The sequence below is a fragment of the Kryptolebias marmoratus genome, linkage group LG12 (genome assembly GCF_001649575.2).
Source record: "Kryptolebias marmoratus isolate JLee-2015 linkage group LG12, ASM164957v2, whole genome shotgun sequence".
In the NCBI taxonomy this organism is placed as follows: Eukaryota; Metazoa; Chordata; class Actinopteri; order Cyprinodontiformes; family Rivulidae; genus Kryptolebias; species Kryptolebias marmoratus.
Genome location: NC_051441.1, coordinates 23,438,331 through 23,456,631, shown reverse-complemented (window position 1 = coordinate 23,456,631; position 18,301 = coordinate 23,438,331). Strand labels below are relative to the sequence as shown.

The window sequence follows — 18,301 nt, the reverse complement described above, 5'->3', positions numbered from 1 at the left end:
TTTTTTGAATTTTCTCTGAAAAGAAACTGGAAACTGGAAAACTTGTACTTGCAGTGCTGGACCACGTGTTCTCTTTTCATACTATATTTTACCTCGGTCAGTGGACTTAGCTACATTTTTGGAGGCAATGCTGTATGCCTCAGCCATTCTTTGTTCCCATCTTGTGGTGATTTGGCTTTTTTCTGGGTTTTGTTTTTGTTTTATTTTGATTTTAGTTCTTTGGTTTTTGTTGTTTCTTTTGTGTTATTTGGTTGTATTTGCTTTTCATTCTGTCTCATGTTCATGTTCATTTTCACTCTCCCTCAGTCATTCACTTCTCTGTCAGCCACGCCCATCTTCACCTGTCCCGACTCAGTAATCAGTCCACCTGTTCCCACTCACCTCATTATCCCCAGTCTTAAAAGCCCGGTCATTCTTCCCATACCTCACTGGTCCATTGTTTGATGTTTGTTTGCTGTTAGTCTGTTGTTTGTTACATGTTTCCGTCTTGTTCCTGGTTCTGTTCCTGTTATGTTCACTTTCTACTTAGTTTTGATTTAGTTTGTTTCTATTTGTTTGCTGCCCCGTCAGCTTTTGTTTTGGTTTGTTCTTTAGTTAAATAAATTAGTTTTCTTTAAGATGAGTCTGCACACTGGGTTTGTCTCCGTCATCTCCACCGATCATGACACATCTGTCCTCATAGTCCTGGATAGGAACCCGAACTTTGCTTTTGTTCAATGCCAAAGTGAAGATCGCCTGGTAACCGTGGCGACCTCCCAAACAGTAAGAAGAAAAGAGAGTAGCCAGTGGCGTCATTAACAGTGCAATTGTATGCATGTACAACTTTATGGAGGTGGCTTTTCCAGTCTGTTTTCTGTTCATCTGTTAGGGTCCTTAACATAGATAGAAGAGGACTGTTAAATCTTTCGGTTTATCCATTTCCTTGTGGATGATGGGGGTGGTGTCTGACCCCTTAACACCAAACAGTTCTTTCAGGTGGTGTATAAACCTGTTAAAAACTCTTGTCCTAAATCGTGGTGCAGTTTTTCTGGAAAGCCAAATCAGAGTCAAAAGTCATCAAACAGTTTATCCGTCACCGTTTTTGCTGATTAATTTGTAGTTGTGTAGGCGTGAACAAAGCGGGTATAGTGGTCCATCACTACCAGTATGTACTCAAAACCACCTTTGCATTGTTTCACATGCAAAAAATCAACTGACACTAGCTGAAATGGGTGAGTGGTCTCTATTCTCAACATAGGAGCACGTGCTTTCCTGTTAGGTTTTCTTTTCTTTAGACATTCACAAACGTTAGTGACAAAATGTTCGATGTCCCTCTGCATCTTTGGCCAAAAGAAATGATCCCTAATAAGATTGAGTATCTGTTCTGAGCCCAAGTGACCCATTTGTTTATACAATTCATCTGACATTAGAGAGTAGTATACCAAAAGAAGAACAAGTTAGTTTTTGTGTTGGGTTTTTCTAAACATAGTTCCATCCTCTAATTTTTAGTTTGCTACACTCTGACCAATGCTTTAAACTTGGGACTCTCAGTTTGGAGTTCATGTGTAGTAGGTCTTTTGTTTTGCAATCTGTACTCATACATTTTACATATTACAGGGTCTTGCCGGTGTGCTGCATAGATTTCCTGTCTTGGTATTGGTTAAATTGTGTCCAAAAGTCTCTCTGCTCCAGTTTGCTGCTGCAGGACATTAAAGGAGACTGCGATAAACATTGGTGCTGGATCTGCTTGCTGTTCTAAGATACCCTGCTGTCTGGCTGTTACAGCATCTTGGCTAACTGTTTGTGTACACTGTTCATATAGTCCTCAAAATCAAGAGGCATTCGGGATAACCCGTCTGCATCTTTTTAAATCATTTTCTGGCATTCTCAGTGCACATATTTGCTGTTAAATGTTGAATATTCACGTTTGTTCATTTTTTACACTCTTTCATGTGTTCTCCTTTAAAAGATCATATATTTACTTTAAGCCTAAATAGAAAAAGAAATGTAAGCATATTCATTTAAAACAAATAAAACTCCCTCTGTTAGTGGTGACTTCAGAACTGATAGTGGTGACGCTAATCTGACCGTGGTGACAGTGGCCTCATTACAACATACGATTCCAAAAGTTACACCACTTCTTGCTTAACAACTTCATTTAACTATTTGGACCAAATCCTGAGCATTGTGATAAACATTTTTCAAAGAATATAAAGATACAAACAATCAAAAAGCACCCATCCCCATATCATCAAATAATTTTATTAAATGATAAATGGACTGTACTTCTATCGCATATACTGATGGGGCACACATTGGAGGCACTGAGGGGTTCGGTGTCTTGCCCAGGGACACTTCGACAGTCACATGTCGAAGTGTCTTAAACATGTGACTGCTGCCAGGAATTGAACATCCAACTCTCTTATTGGAGGACGACATTGGAGGACAATATAATTCATTATATTATTCTGTAAACTGTATATTGGACATGAAGAACAGATAAATACCAATTATTACCACTGTGGCAAATATTCAATAAGAAACATCAATCAGCAACAGACAATTGTTAATAAAAGTTGTGAGTATTCCCATACTTTTTTACATCACTACACCACTCATTTAGCTTTATCAGGAAGTTTATGTTTCCCCCTCTATGAAGTGCAAGAGTTCAGCAGACAGGTTGTATATTTCCCTCGTCCTGCTTGCATGATCTGGTGATGATGGTTCCACAAGTTTGCCCAGAATATGGTCAAATGGTATGAAGCACATATCCATGTCACCTCCTTTTGAACAGAATCGTGTGTTTGGCCCATGAGGGTGGTAAAAACTCCACTTCCATATCTCAATGATAAGCATCCACAGTGATAGCTTTCGCTAACTACCTGCTCTGATCATAAATAACCACAAGCCAATCTCCACATTGAAATACATGAGCAGATAGATCTGTCACAGTCTCGTCGGGACCACTCTTGGTCAGTGATTCTTGCTCACTTTTCCATTTTCTCCATCAACATTGCCAAAGGACCTTTCCTCTTTGGTATAGGACCATCATCCTCAACCTATACCCTGGATGTACGAGCAGTCAACTGGAATAACGTTGGGCTGAAAGACTTGCACATCTGTGGCTCACTGCAGAAACAGGAAAGTGATCTGCAATGGATGTCAGAGTCATTTTGGTGTGTCAGTGTGACCTAATGCAGTTTCCTTGTTGCAGGTACATGTTTTAGTGTTTGAGAAAGGAGTCAGATGGCTGCATGTCTGCTTCAGTAATGATATAGAGCTTAGTGCTGCAGAGGCTTCTGCCAACCATCTCACAGAAGATATTCCCATCCACAATGTCATTCAAAAAGAGAAAAAAAAAAAAAATCATATATATATATATATATATATATATATATATATATATATATATATATATATATATATATATAGCAAGAATAAAATCCGAATTCCGTTAAAAAAAAACAAAAAAAAAAACAGAAAATGTCCTGGCAGAAAATTACCAGGAAATTTTCTGGGTTTTTTTTAACGGTTATTTGCATGAACATTTCCATCAATTCTATAACAGATTTTTGCCGTAATTTAACAGATGTTCATGTTAAATTTACTCACATTTCTGTTAATCTAAAACAGAAATGTTCTGTATTTTTACAGTAAATCTATATATATTCACGAACAATTCTGTTATTAAAAACTGAAAATTTCCATATTTTTACAGTGAGTCTCCTGTATATTCAAACATTTATGTTATTTAAACACTTCCAAATATTTTTTTCATCCAAACCATTCAATTCTGTATTATATATTTAATATATAGTAATTGCACTGTAAGATATACTGTATTACGTATTAAATAGACTTAACATGATTTTGAAACAAAACTAAATTTCAGATTTAAAAGCATTTTATTTATAGACTTATTTATAGACCTTGGAACACTATTTTGGTGTAAAAATAACAGCTCATGCAGATGGATTAAAAAAAAAAACAATTAAACCATGCAATAAACAATTAGCATTTTTTTTCTGCAATTAAATTTTTTTTTTCAATACCATATTGTCACATTATCTAGTGTCTTTAAAAAATATTTAGATCTAATTATATTCTTGTGGTTGTTGCTGTTTTTTTTTCCAATTCTGTACATAAAAAACAATTTGCAATTTACTACACAAAATTTCATTTTTGATCAAATCACATTTAAAGCAATCTGAAGTTCAGTCTTGAGCCCAGTCTTTCAAGCCACTACAATACACATACAGCACTGGAATATAGAACATACAACAATTTGCATTGCAACATCAAAGTCAAATTTGTAAACAAGGACCAACCAACATACTTCGGAATGAATGCCTATTATCCAACTACTATTATCTTAACAGGTAAAAATATTTAGTTCAAAATTAATGCTACATGAACATGGTCTCATGCCAACTACTGTGGAAGACACTGGGTTTCTGAGTGTGTGTTCTAATTATCTTCAGCTGCTGTGAACATAAAACAGAACAGTTTGCAGTACCAACTTTAAAATTCTCAAATTTTCCATGGATTTTCAAAGTCATTCAGTTCATTAAGGAACTTGAGGAGTCTAGGTGGAATGTGAAGCTGTTTCTTCTCCTTCATCTCAGCCTATGATGCTTGTTCAGGGTTTAAGCCTAGAATGACTGAAAAATGGAATGGATACATGAATTTAACACAGAGACAGTTCATGTTATAAACATGTCCAAATTACATTACTGCAGTACATCACCTTTCTCAACAGTGTCTCACCATTTGCAAATACCTATTTGACAAACCTCAACTTGGAGCAATTTGAATGAATTCTGACAGATATACACACGGACAAAACTGTTGGCATCCCTCTGTTAATGACTGAAAAGCCCACAATGGTCACTGATATAACCTGAAACTGACAAAAGTAAAAATATAATAATATTTTCCTAAAATTCAACCAATGAAAATCAGACCCTGCTTTTCAATTTGTGGTTCAATAGAATGATAAAAAAAATCCTAATGAAACAGGCCTGTACAAAAGTTGGAACTGTATTTTGGCCATGGAGGTTGGCTACAGTCCCACAGACCTTAAACTTCTGAATAATGCATGCATCTTTAGTCACAGGAACATCAAATTGCTTTGAGATGGACTTGTAGCCTTTATCTTAAACATGCTTGTCTATAATTTTCTTTCTAATTTCTTTCTCCTGGGACAACTCTCTCCTTCGCTTCCTGTGGTCCATGTTTGGTGTGGTACACATGTCAGCAAACAGCACAGTGACTACTGTCAACCTTTAAATAACTGATGACTAACTGATCACAAGCTTGAAGACACCTATAATGCTAATTTGAGGAAACACCTTAGTTTCTATAAAGGCCTGTTTCATTTTTCAAGGCAATTGCGCCCACTGAACTGCCGCTCAAAGAATATTTTCTCTTTTTCGGACCATTCTCTGTCAACCCTAGAGATGGTTGTGCAAGAAAATCCCAGTAGATCAGCAGTTTCTGAAATACTCAGACCGGCCCATCTGGCACCAACAACTATGCCACGTTCAGTCATTAAAATCACCTTCCTTCCCCATTCTGATGCTCGGTTTGAACTGCAGCAGGTTGTCTTGGCCATGTCTACATGCATAAATGCATTGAGTTGCTGCCATGTGATTGGCTGATTCGACATTTGCGTTAATGAGCAGTTGGACAGGTGTACCTAATCAAGTGGCCGGTGAGTATATATTAGCGAACTTTAAACATTATTAAAAGGGCACAGATAAAAAAAAAAAAACAAAACAACAAAAAAAAAAACCATTATGTGCATGCTCTTCTAGAAAACACCAAACATTTTGGTTTTACTAGGTTGAGTAAAACAAACAAGAAAAAATGTACACACCCATTCTAAGGATGCATGGGGGTGCTAGGCAGGTCAAGTTCAGGAGTGTCACAATGTAGCTGTTGAGGAGAGAAAACAAAATATTCATAAAGTGAGATAGAGAAATTAAACAACCAAAACATGTAAATCTTCCAACAATGGAATTAAATAAAAAGAAATGCTGACAACAGATATAGAATGGTATTTTTACTGTGTAAATTTACCTCATTTTGAGCAAATAATTGACCAGGCTTCTCCTCGAAGAACTTTGCAATTCCACAAATCAGTTGCACAGGATCAGCCCCTTGAATGACCAACCCTCTGGATCCAAGGAAGTCCCTGATTGTCTTTTCCTTTTTGACAACTCATCCACCAGTCAGGTTTGTACTGGAAAGCCAAAAAGGGTGCATGTGTGATCCTACAGGTGAATTGCTTCAAAGAGAAAAGGCCAGTCTTCGAGTAACTTGATAATGGGGTTTCCTTTGTTGATTGTGTAGCACTGTTTGAGATGCTAAGAGACTAGATGCCAAGCGAAATCAAGACTTAGGAACGACTACTGGAGCTATATTGTTTTATACAATACAAAGAACAACTGCTATTTTATACCATGTATTGAAAGAAAATTAAAGTAAACACCACAAACCATACATAGAACCCATCAATAAATAAATAAATACATTTATATACACAGTACTGCAACTAACTTCACAAGTTGAATGTGCACAATACTTTCAATACAAAACCCAATCCCAATTTTCCCCACTAACTGGCACTAAGCCGCACAATGTCCCACTGACACACATTGGAAAAGTCCATGCTTTTTTTTGTCCAGCTATTTAAGAGAAAACGTCCAAACGCAATTTGTTGTCACAGGAAAAAAAGATGAATACTGATTTGTGTGTCAGTATGGTGAGGTGGGGGGATTAGTGCAACCCGTCACAGACTCCTACCAGACCAGCATGGAGAGGTTTTGCAGGTTCTCCTGGCTCCCAGCCAGATATCAGAAGCTCACCATCCTTAAACCCTAAAAGGGTCACCTGGCCTGTATTAAAATAAACAGGATCAGTAAATTATCAGACTGCTAGTTAATTAGACTTCCTTCAATGGTTGTGTGCACAAATCAAATACAATTAACCCATAAATCCATATGCTTTAAAGCAAAATAGAGATTTACATTTAAATTATTACATTAAACAGTTGAATTCAGTGACAATTGACCACAGACATTAGTCAAACAATTAGCATTGACTACAACCACCACCATACTAAACCACCAACAAACAAACATTTTGTTAACTACTCACCAATTCCTTTTTTAGTTCAGTGCATGACAAACTTTATGGGTCCAAACTCACTGGGTGTCCAGATCTAGATTACATTTATATTGTGAGTCTTAGAATGCATAAAAATGCAAAAGGTGAAACTAGTTGTTTGAGAGTACAAACCTGTAGCAGCTGTGTCTCCAGCTCTCCCCCTCACACCTGACTGAGGAAAGCTGGAGCAGGCCTATACTATCACTCCAGACACAGTGATTGGCCGAATGCATTATATGATTGACAGCCATTCTAACCAATGATACTGCATCTGGAGCAGCAAAGGCGTGCTTAAGGGCATATTTTACCCTGGCTACAATTGCTGCCCGCTGGATGCCATAGGTTTCAGCCATCAATCTTCTAACACCAGACTCTGGAAAAGTACTAGTTTGAAAGGCACTTTTCAGTTGTTCTTGTATGGATTCTAGCTCTGTTACATTCTCAATAGTTGGCTGCCGTTGTACACAACCATAGCGTGATGCCATCTCGTCCTCTGCTGGTCTCTTTGTTGAACCAAAGATTAATGGCCTCCAAACATTTTCAACTCTGTTTTCAAGCTGTATAAACAGAGCATCATGTCCTGTTCCAACAACTTTAATTCCACCAACCTCTCTGTCTTAGAATGAGCAGGGATATTACTCTACAATCTGCTTTGCAATTTTCCTAAACTTAGCCCTTCCAGGCATCCCTTGGTCTTTACTGAGAAGATCATCAATGATGATCTGAACAAGTTCCCTTCTCTCTTTAGGTTTTGGTCTTTTCTTTTCCTCAACAGCAAGCATAAGGTTGGGTGGCATTTTGTGCCAAGACACAATGTATGCCTCACAGGAAGCAGGAGATGCAGGTGATAGTTGCAGCTGGTGATTATTCTGTTGCAAAGGTTCAGAAGTGGGGGCCAGGTCAGCTTGCGATTCTAAATAGCAGATATTAAAAGAAATGAAAAAAAGTATTAGTACCTAAGAAACATTTGTTTCAGATGTAAAAACAATATAGTAAAATACTGTTGGCTGTTTAGTGTGCATAAAATAATTTTTTTTCACACAGATGTCGCCATATTGTTTATGCTTCAACGCATTCTGGGGAGATGACATATGCCAAGAGCCATAGCTCTAGCTCTGTTTAGCCAGAACAGTAATTATTGCACAATAAATAACATTCAGCCCTTTAAATTTGAACCGGAGCACGTTCAAATAGAAGGGAATGCAGAAATGACAAGAGGAAATGAAGATGAGGACCACATTGAGAAAGAGGAGAGATTCAGCTGAAAAAGCTGGTGCTTGTGCTGCTGCTGCTTGGAAATGGCAATCCGACAGTGGGCTGCAAATATCTCCACGTTCTAACTGAAGCTGTTTATGGTAAGCATCTATAGAGCTAGGGGGCATGGTTTGAACTGAGAGGGGCGTGGAATCATGGGTGACAGTCTAACAAAGAAGAAAGGAGACTTGTGTCACTCATGTTGCCTTCAGGAAACATAGGTGCTGCGAGAATTGTCTCCTTCCTTCCTTGTTAGACTGTCAGTTTACCTTTAAGCTACCTCTGGCTGTTCATAAAACAATAAAGCAAGCCATGCCCTCCAGGATGTAAACTTTCAAAAATGAAGTGAGCATTGCACCATATTTTTAAACATATATTTTTTTAAATAATCAGTTTTGCAATCTTTTCTTTTGGTTGACCATATTTTTTAACTACATGCAAGTTGCTATGTATCATCAAAAAATCTTCTCCTTTGTAATGAATGTGTTTGTGTTTGTTTAAGCTGTCAATCTTCATCCTGTTAAAAGGAGTGAAATACAAAATAGAGGTGCACCGAGTGACAAGACTCAGCGAAACCGGATTTAGCTAGTGGAAGAGTCCCTCTACAGGCGAGAGGTCAGAGCCGGAAGGTCCGAAGTTAGAATCCAAATCCAAAATGGTACTAACCAGTAGGCGAAGTCCAGAGAGGGGAAGCGAGGTCGTTTACCAGAAGGCTGAGGAGCAGGCGAAAAACAAGGTTTGTAGGACAGGCAAGGGTTCATGATCAAGAAGGCAGGCATGCACTGTGAGAGATTGCTGGACATTTATTTGGCAAAGCCGTTCAATAATCTGGCACTGGATGGATGTGGAGAAAGTTAATATTAATACCTGTATTGGTCACGATACTGAAAAAACTTCTATATCATGTGTCAGTGACAACTTCATCTTTAAAGAAGCTATACAGACAAACTCAGCATATTCAAAAACCTATATAAATGAACATTTTTATTCATAAGTAGACAGAACTTAACATCACTGAAACTTGGATAACTCTTCTGCACTGGATGGGTGGTAGAATTCCTTCAAGATCCTCTGTCCTGACGAAACTGAGGTCATCAACAGTTTACACCGATCTCCTCAAGTCTAGAGATGACTGACTCAATCAGATCACTCCTGAGTGATGGCAAAGTTTTCTGAATACTATCTTTCACATGCTCCATTTTGCATATGCTTGAGTGGGTGGAGTAACCTAACACCTCTGTGGTAAAAACAAAGTGAAAAAGAATCACTGAGCATCTTAAGGTTTTTGCATGCCAGATTACCCAAACTATTTTTTTTCCATTTCGTAGACTTCAAGCTCAGGCACCCATTTGGCAGATTTTTCCCTGAGAAAAAGTAAAACATCGGTTTCACTTTTAACAACAATAAATGCAATTTTCCCCAACTGTAGTTGGTTTTTGGCATATGTCTGTAAGACAAACATGCCATTCACATAGGTTGTTCCACAGACTTCTACTTTATCTGTAACAACTGTTAAAAGGATTTAGTCCAAAGTTATTCATTTGTGTTCTGATGTGACCATCATACAGTTCTGGACAAAAGCTGGTTGAATCAGAAACTTGCACCTGGGGACTAAACAAGCTGCCATGACACTGATAAGCTTGAAGTAACTGATGCCTATCAGTTAGAGACTACGTCACATTTTTAAAGTTTTTACTTGACCTAATGCAACATTTGAAGTAGCTATGCTTACTTTCAAAGTGCATGGTCCACGTGTGTATGAGTGGGCTAAACTGCAAACTCAAATCTGCATAGTGAAACAGATAGTGATGTTTGGGTCGAAGAGTAACATGGGGAAATAATTCTTGCCTCTTTCCTACATACTCCTCGATCAGTACTTTCATGTAAGCAATCTGAGGTTTAGAAAGGCTAGGTGCAGAGACTAGTTCACCTAGCTCCCTTAGGAGTAGTACCATTTGCCATACATGATTGTCAGGATCTTTAATTCTGTCATGCATTACAACTGGCAGGAACCTAAAAAAACATCTGTTTTGAGCTGCAGGAGTGGGCATACTTGTTGCCCCCCATCTTGGTGCCTGTACGTTGGGGTTTACCCCGGTGAACGAGAGGGTAGCCTCCCTTCGCCTACGTGTGGGGGGACGGGTTCTGACTGTTGTTTGCGTTTATGCGCCGAACAGCAGTTCAGATTACCCACCCTTTTAGGAGTCCTTGGAGGGGTTACTGGATAGTGCCCCTCCTGGGGACTACCTTGTTCTGCTGGGGGACTTCAACGCTTACGTGGGCAATGACAGTGAGACCTGGAGGGGTGTGGTCGGGAGGAACGGCCCCACTGATCTGAACCCAAGCGGTGTTCTGTTGTTGGACTTCTGTGCTCGTCATGGATTGTCCATAACGAACACCATGTTCAAACATAAGGGTGTCCATATGTGCTCTTAGCACTAGGACACCCTAGGTCGAAGTTCAATGATCGACTTTGTTGTCGTTTCATCTGATCTGCGGCCACATGTTTTGGACACTCGGGTGAAGAGAGGGGCGGAGCTGTCAACTGACCACTACCTGGTGGTCAGTTGGCTCCGATGGTGGGAGAGGATGCCGGTCAGACCTGGCAGGCCCAAACATATTGTGAGGGTCTGTTGGGAACATCTGGCAGAGTCTCCTGTTAGGCGGAGCTTTAACTCCCACCTCCGGGAGAACTTCGAACATGTTCTGGGGGAGGTGATCTACCTGATTCAGAGCTTAAATCACTTCTTCATGTCCTACAGAAGCCTGGTAATCATCCATTGATTCGAATCAGGTGTGTTGGAGCAGAGAAACAAGTAAAACATGCAGGATAGTGGCCCTCGAGGACCAGGAATGCCCACCCCTGCTCAAGAAGATACTGTTCTGCAACTTCACATAAATGGGCAGGTGCTATTTGAGTTGCATTCCACCCCCAATGATATGTGGAGATATGAGACGAAAAGGATGGTTTCACATGAAACATTTTTGAACATCCATTAAAAGGACAAGTTACCACTAAACCTTCTTGTATGTGGCCACTTAAGTGAGAAATAAGCCCTTTGACATCTGCATATTCTGTTGTACAAAAATTTAATGAGCATTTTAACTGTACCGATACACGTCGATTCTGGGTTTGTCTATTTTTGGTATCTGAGTTTGTTCTTGACATGTGAACAGCAAAGCAAAGATACAAAAAAAGCTTTCTTTCACAGTTTTTATGGCCACAAGAGAAAAACACATTATTAACATGTCTGTGAGACCTGCAGTGCTTCAAGTATTTAGACGATGACATACATGTAAATTTGCAAACATTACACACAAACATAATGATGACGTGGCTTTGTTGCAATCAAGATATGACAGTTTATAAGCTAGGCTACAGGTAAGCCAAAAATATGAGATTGCAAGCAGGCATATCAATAAAAAGTCCAAATTACATGCCAAACAAAATGCTTTGCACACATCAGTGTTTTGTATGTTCCTTCCTTGTTTTGTTTTTTTAATTTCAGAAACAGGAAAATTAAAAGTCCCTATATCTGTTGCACAGTGTAACAGTTTAAAAACCACCAGTCTAACCTCAACACTCCATAATAGCGCACCATTCTGTCTGATCACACCACAAATTTAACGCTGGCTGAAAAAAAAAGAAAAAGCAAGGCAAACAGAGCTGGGATGGGGGCTAGGAGTCTGGACACAAACTATTTTACCAAAGCTCAAAAACCAACTGCATCTATGTTAACAAGTTTCAAATCATGTTTATCAAATAAGACAACCACAGCCTGACATTTCTATAAAAAGCACAATTGCAACTAGCAGCATGATGCCATGAACGGTTAACTTTCATGCACCTATTATTAATAGTTTGACTTCATAAAAAAATAGGAAAAAACACTAAAATAACAGTCATGCGGAAAGCTAGATCAAAAGAAACTCACTGCAGATGTTAACTGTCATACATACTGGTATTTTTGGGAGCTATGTGGAAAATATTCTTTTTAGGATGGTCGTATAAATCTAAGCAATTGCAACCAGTCATGAGGTAAAATGGCCGGTGCTTGAAAACCAACCAGCAGCCCCCCCAATCGAGCGAACTACCATTATACCATCATAGTCCACAAGCAGACACAGCATTTTAAATTTATATGTGAAGAATTTTTGAGTAAAATGTTTAAAATAACTTCAAAATAGGAACGCAGAATAATTTACTTTAATATACTCGCAGGGCACAAGACTCTCAAAGTCAAACAATGTCAACTAAATACTACTATTTAAAAGCATTTTACTCAGAAAAAATGTTCTGAATTATTTTACATTACCACAGAGGTGCAAAAAAGGTTACTCCAACTTTTAAATCCAACACAAGTCCAAACGATAGACGTTCCAATGTCCTGGTACTTATAGAGCTTGTAAATGTAGTCTGTACAACCAGTTTTCGCGCTTTGCAGCGGTTCTTGTTTCTATGATGCAATGCGCAAAATAGAAAATGCAGGGAAAATACCTGTTAAAAATCATAACGGAAAATTCCTTCACATTTCTACGGTACATTTACCCATTTTTTAACAGATTTTTTACAGTGCATATATGTATTTGAAAATCACGTTCGGTTACTACACTCTGTAATTTCCCAAGGTGCTGATCAGATAAGTTCTCTGATCGGCAACTTGGAAAATGATTTTGTTTTTGTTCCATTATACCATAAAGTAATGCCAACCTAAGCTGCAGAAGCGCTGTCACCGTCCTCCATCTTGTTAGCATGCTGCCCTTCCAGGACCTGCAGCTCAGTAAAGAGCCAAACCGACAGTCCAATTCATCTCTTCTCTGATTGGATTGTTAAATTTGTGACTGACAGGACATTGATCAATCAGCTGAGGGGAAGAAAACTCTGGTCACTGTCAAAATGAAACTGACAGACAGAGTTTTACACATATTTACTTTGCTTTGTATCTGTAAACAGACATTAACCAAAAAACAAAAATGGTATTTTTTTTTAAGGAATATAAATAATTTTTACATACAAATTATTTTCTTCACATGTACGAAGATGAAATTCTCAGAGATTTTGGTTTACAAGGTTACAAAACTTAATTCACAACTACTTTTTCTTTCGTCTGTTCTCTTTTCAGGGAACAGCGAGACATCCTTCTCCGTCTAACTCTGTCTTATGCACTCCTACTACCTCCATGTCCTCTATAACTACATCCATATGTGTTCTCTTTGGCCTTCCTCTTGGAGATTTAGCTGTCAGGAAAAAAAACACCAATATAATCACTGTCCCTTCTCTTCACATGTCCAAACCAACCTGTGTTGTTCCTCTGATGACCTCATTTCTATCAATCCTTGTCACTCCCAAGGAGAACCTCAACATCTTCAGCTCTGCCACTTCCAGTTCTAACTCTTGTCTTTTTGTCATTGTCACTGTCTCCAAACCATACAACATAGCTGGTCCCACCACTGTCTTGTAAACCTTTCCTTTGACCTTTGCTGCCACCCCTTTGTCACAAATCACTCCTGAAACTTGTTTCCATTCACTCCATCCTGTCTGGACTCTTTTCTTTACCTCTTTACCGCACTCCCCATTTCCCTGGACAGTCGACTCCAAGTACTTGAAGTCCTGCACCTTTGCTCCTTGTAGCCTCACTGTTCTACCTGCCTCCGTCTCATTCACACACACGTACTCTGTCTTGCTACAGCTGTCTTTCAATCTTAGTCTTTTAAGTGCATATCTACCCCTCTCCAAGTTCTCTTCTACCTGCTACCTGTTCTCACCACAGATCACAATGTCATCTGCAAACATCATTGTCCACAGGGATTCCTGCCTAACCTAATCTGTTAGTCTGTCCATCACCAGAATGAAGAAGGGGCAGAGCCAATCCTTGATGCAGTTAGACCTCCACATTGAAGCTATTGATCACTCTTACAGCACACCTTACCACAGTCCTGCTGTCCTCATACATGTCCTGTACCAGTCTAACATACTTCTCTGCCACTACAGATTTCCTCATATAACACAACAAGCCCTCCCTTGGCACCCTGTCATATGCTTTTTCTACATCCCTAAAGACACAATGAAGTTTTTTTTACCCTCTCTTTACTTCTCTATCAGCATCCTCAAAGCAAGAATGGTGTCTATGATGCTCTTTCTTGGCATGAAACCATACTGCTGCTCACAAGTAGTCCCTTGTCTAAGTCTAGCTTCAACAACTCTTTTCCAGATCTTCATTGTGTGGCTCAACTACAAATTCCTCTGTAGTTGGGTATGTCATCTGGTCTTCATCCTGTTCAAAGCTTTCTGGACTTCATCCTAATCTTTTCCGCTTCCTGGTCCACAGTTTCCATGACTTCTACTTTTCTTTCTAATCCACAATTACACATTCTGATTTGAAAGCAAAAAGTACATATGACTGCAATTTGTACCCATGCTTTTCACAGTTCCTCCAATGCTGTCTGGGGCTCTCTTCCTAAGTGAGGTGGAGAAGTTCCAGCTTGTTCTCTTGAAACCTAGAGTTGGATGAACTCTGCAGGGGAGAGAAAAGTTTTTCTTGTTCCTGTATTGCTTGCTGAGGCCATCTGACCAAAAGTGAATAGTATCAACTTTTGCAAACTTTAAACAAATTTATTTCAGGACTGGCTCCATGTGAGTTCAAATGGCAGTTGCAGCTTGTCGCTTGGATTCTGATACTGTGCAAAAGTGTGTCTTCTGTTGCCTTGTCTGGTTAGCTGATATTTTTTCAGAATCTTGCCTGACAAAGTCAAGTTCTTGTTCTTGTGAGTAGACTTGTTTTGTTTCAGTTCATGAATGGGTGCATCAAGAAAACAAGAAAACTCTTGATGAAGGGTTTTTTGAGTTGGCTTCCCTGCAGCAGCTGCTCGTTTTTTTCATTCTTGGTTATTCTTGTGTTATTTTATTCCTAGCTTGTTCTTGTACCCAAGGCTTTTTCCTTTTGTTCCTATCCTTTGTTATCTCTTAATGTTTATTTCTTATAACTTCCATCTCTATAGAGTATCTTGTTCTTGTTTTCTTTATTTCCCTTTCTCCTGGTATAGCCTGCCCACTCCGAGCTGGTTCGTGTATGGCCTGTAGGGTTGGGCAGCAATCAAAAATGTGGTGTGCCAGTGTGTACCTGTCACATGACTAATTTAAATCACTCTAGTGGGAAAGATGCATTCTCTCTGAGACTCTGTTTCACTTTGTGTCAAAAGACTTCAAAATATACACCAGTTTCAAATTGTGTTGATAGGCCAAGTAAAGTCAGAATTATGATAAATAATTCACGCCACATCTTTTTCTGAAAATCATCATTGTTAGAGCTAGAGGCAGCAGGGAAGATGGCGCGTCTTGGAGATAAAACACCCCCATCCGCCATCCAATTTCACCACCAACTCCACCAAACAGAAAAACACACACCCCTCTCCATTCTGACTGAGGCCCAAAGTTATTAGTCAAGCGCTAAAAAGTTTACAGGAAGAAAAAGTAAGGCGCAAAAGTTGAAGGAAGTTCAGCGGTGACAAAAAACAAAACAAAAACAGAAACAGCGTGTCCGAAGGAGGGGAGGCGGAGACGAACCCAGAACGCAGACTCATCTTTTAAAATGAAACTAATTTATTAAAATAAAATATAAACAAAACAAAAGGCTGGCGTGGCAGCAAAAAACGAACAATAACAAAATCCAAAGTGCAAGGCAAGGCCAGGAAGAACAACAAGCATGACCAAAACGGAATGACCCTGTGACGAGTGCATGAACATAGACCGGCTTTAAAGGATAGAGGGTGAGATTACAATGGGTTGCAGCTAGGCACATGACAAGAAACGGGTGAGGTGGGCATGGCAGATGTGACTGGAAAATTACTGGAGACCTCTCCAGTAATGTGTCTCCAGTGACACAGACACCCAAAAAACAACTAAACCAAAACAAGATAAACAAGAAACACCAAACAAAGAATCAAAACCCCAAAACACTGACATGCATGGCAGAGCCCCCCTTTTAAGGGGACGGCGCCTGGACGCCATCCTTGGCGAAACAGGCGAGGCAAAGGCGCCGTCCAAGACCCTTGACAGAGCAAGAGTCGAGGCGGACGGCATCCCCGGCGAAACAGGTGAGGCAAAGGCGCCGTCCAAGACCCTTGACAGAGCAAGAGTCGAGGCGGACGGCCCGGGCGTTGTCCACGGCGATGCAGGTGGGGCAGAGGCACCGTCCGAAACCCTGGACAGAGCAAGAGTTCAGGAGGCTGTCGCGGGCGCCGTCCTCAGCGTGGCGAGCGTTAGGGAGGCTGTCCCGGGCGCCGTCCTTGGCGTGGCAAGAGTTCTGGAGGATGTCCCAGGCGCCGTTCTCGGCCGGGCAGGCTAGGGCGAAGCAGGCGTGAGCAAAGCAGGTGTGAGCGAAGCAGGCGTGAGCGAAGCAGGCGTGAGCGAAGCAGGCGTGAGCGAAGCAGGCGTGAGCGAAGCAGGCGTGAGCGCAGCAGGCGTGAGCGAGGTGTCGACTGGGACCCTCGACGTGGCAGGCGAGACGGAGGCGTCGTCCGAGACTCTTGGCGAGGCCGACGAGAGAGAGGCGTTGTCTGGGACCCTCCTGAAGACACGGCTGCTGGGAGACCCTGAGGTTCCAAAAGCCCTTGCGATGGACATCCTGTGGGGCTGCTGTGGCCGACGAAGGCGCTGGGCTTGCCACAGTCGGTGCCCTTCTTTGCCAACTGTGACTGTGATTCGTGGTGGAGACCACAGCCGGATGACAGGGCCCATCCAGGAAGCTTAAAGGATGCTCTCTCTGCAGCTCCGAAAAGATCTGGTATTTCTCCTCTGCGGAGAGAGCAACACAGGGGATCAGGTCTGCAGGGTTCTGTGCTGACTGGGTCATTCTGTCAGAAGGGGGGGGGGGCGGGGGGGACAGAGGAGAACCCAGAATGCAGACTCAACTTTTAAAATGAAACTAATTTATTAAAATGAAATATAAAAAAAGGCTGGTGTGGCACTAAAAAACAAACAATAACAAAATCCAAAGTGCAAGGCAAGGCAAGGCAAGGAACCAGGAAGACAACAAGCATGACCAAAACAGAATAACCCACTGATGAGTGCATGAACATAGACCGGCTTTAAAGGACAGAGGGTGAGATTACAATGGGTTGCAGCTGGGGACATGACAAGAAACGGGTGAGGTGGATGTGGCAGACATGACCGGAAAATTGCTGGAGAGGTGAATGGTGACACAGACACCCAAAAGACAACTAAACCAAAACAAGATAAACAAGAAACACCAAACAAAGAACCAAAACCCCAAAACACTGACATTCATCACACAGCGAGCACTCAATTGAGTAATGAGATTTGTGCAGTGTGTTTGGATTTAATAGTTAGGGTGTAGTGTACTGTGTTCAGTATTAAGTTTAGTTAGTTTTAGTGCATTTGAGTCAAACTAATGAGGTGATTTTTGAACATGGAGCTCCAGCTTCTGTTTGGAGATGGTCCCAGAGATGGTACAGCTGTTAGAGCCTCCATCCATCCATCCATTGTCTTCCGCTTATCCGGGGTCGGGTCACGGGGGCAGCAGCCTAAGCAGGGAGACCCAGACTTCCCTCTCCTCAGGCAGTTGGGCCACCTCCTCCGGGGGAATCCCAAGGCGTTCCCAGGCCAGTCGAGAAACATAGTCCCTCCAGCATGTCCTGGGTCTTCCCTGGGGCCTCCTCCCGGTGGGATGTGCCCGGAACACCTCACCAGGGAGGCGTCCAGGAGGCATCTTTACCAGATGCCCGAGCCACCTCAACTGGCTCCTCTCGACGTGGAGGAGCAGCGGCTCTACTCTGAGTCCCTCCCGGATGACCGAGCTTCTCACCCTATCTCTAAGGGAGAGCCCAGACACCCTGCGGAGGAAACTCATTTCAGCCGCTTGTATTCGCGATCTCGTTC

The 18,301-nt window shown here is 40.9% G+C and overlaps 1 protein-coding gene and 1 long non-coding RNA gene across 2 annotated transcripts in view; one reads left to right on the top strand and one right to left on the bottom strand.

Annotated features, from left to right (window-relative positions):
- The window catches only part of aoc2 (amine oxidase copper containing 2), a 45,679-nt gene that overhangs the window by 8,397 nt on the left and 18,981 nt on the right, over window positions 1–18,301 (top strand). The gene's annotated exons all lie outside the window — the stretch shown is intronic.
- LOC112451166 lies at window positions 4,111–7,350 on the bottom strand. The gene is made up of 6 exons (XR_003039921.2): window positions 7,282–7,350; window positions 7,141–7,204; window positions 6,787–6,878; window positions 6,061–6,223; window positions 5,858–5,916; window positions 4,111–4,640 (listed from the first exon to the last, which is right to left on the bottom strand). It is a non-coding gene; the product is annotated as an uncharacterized LOC112451166 (long non-coding RNA).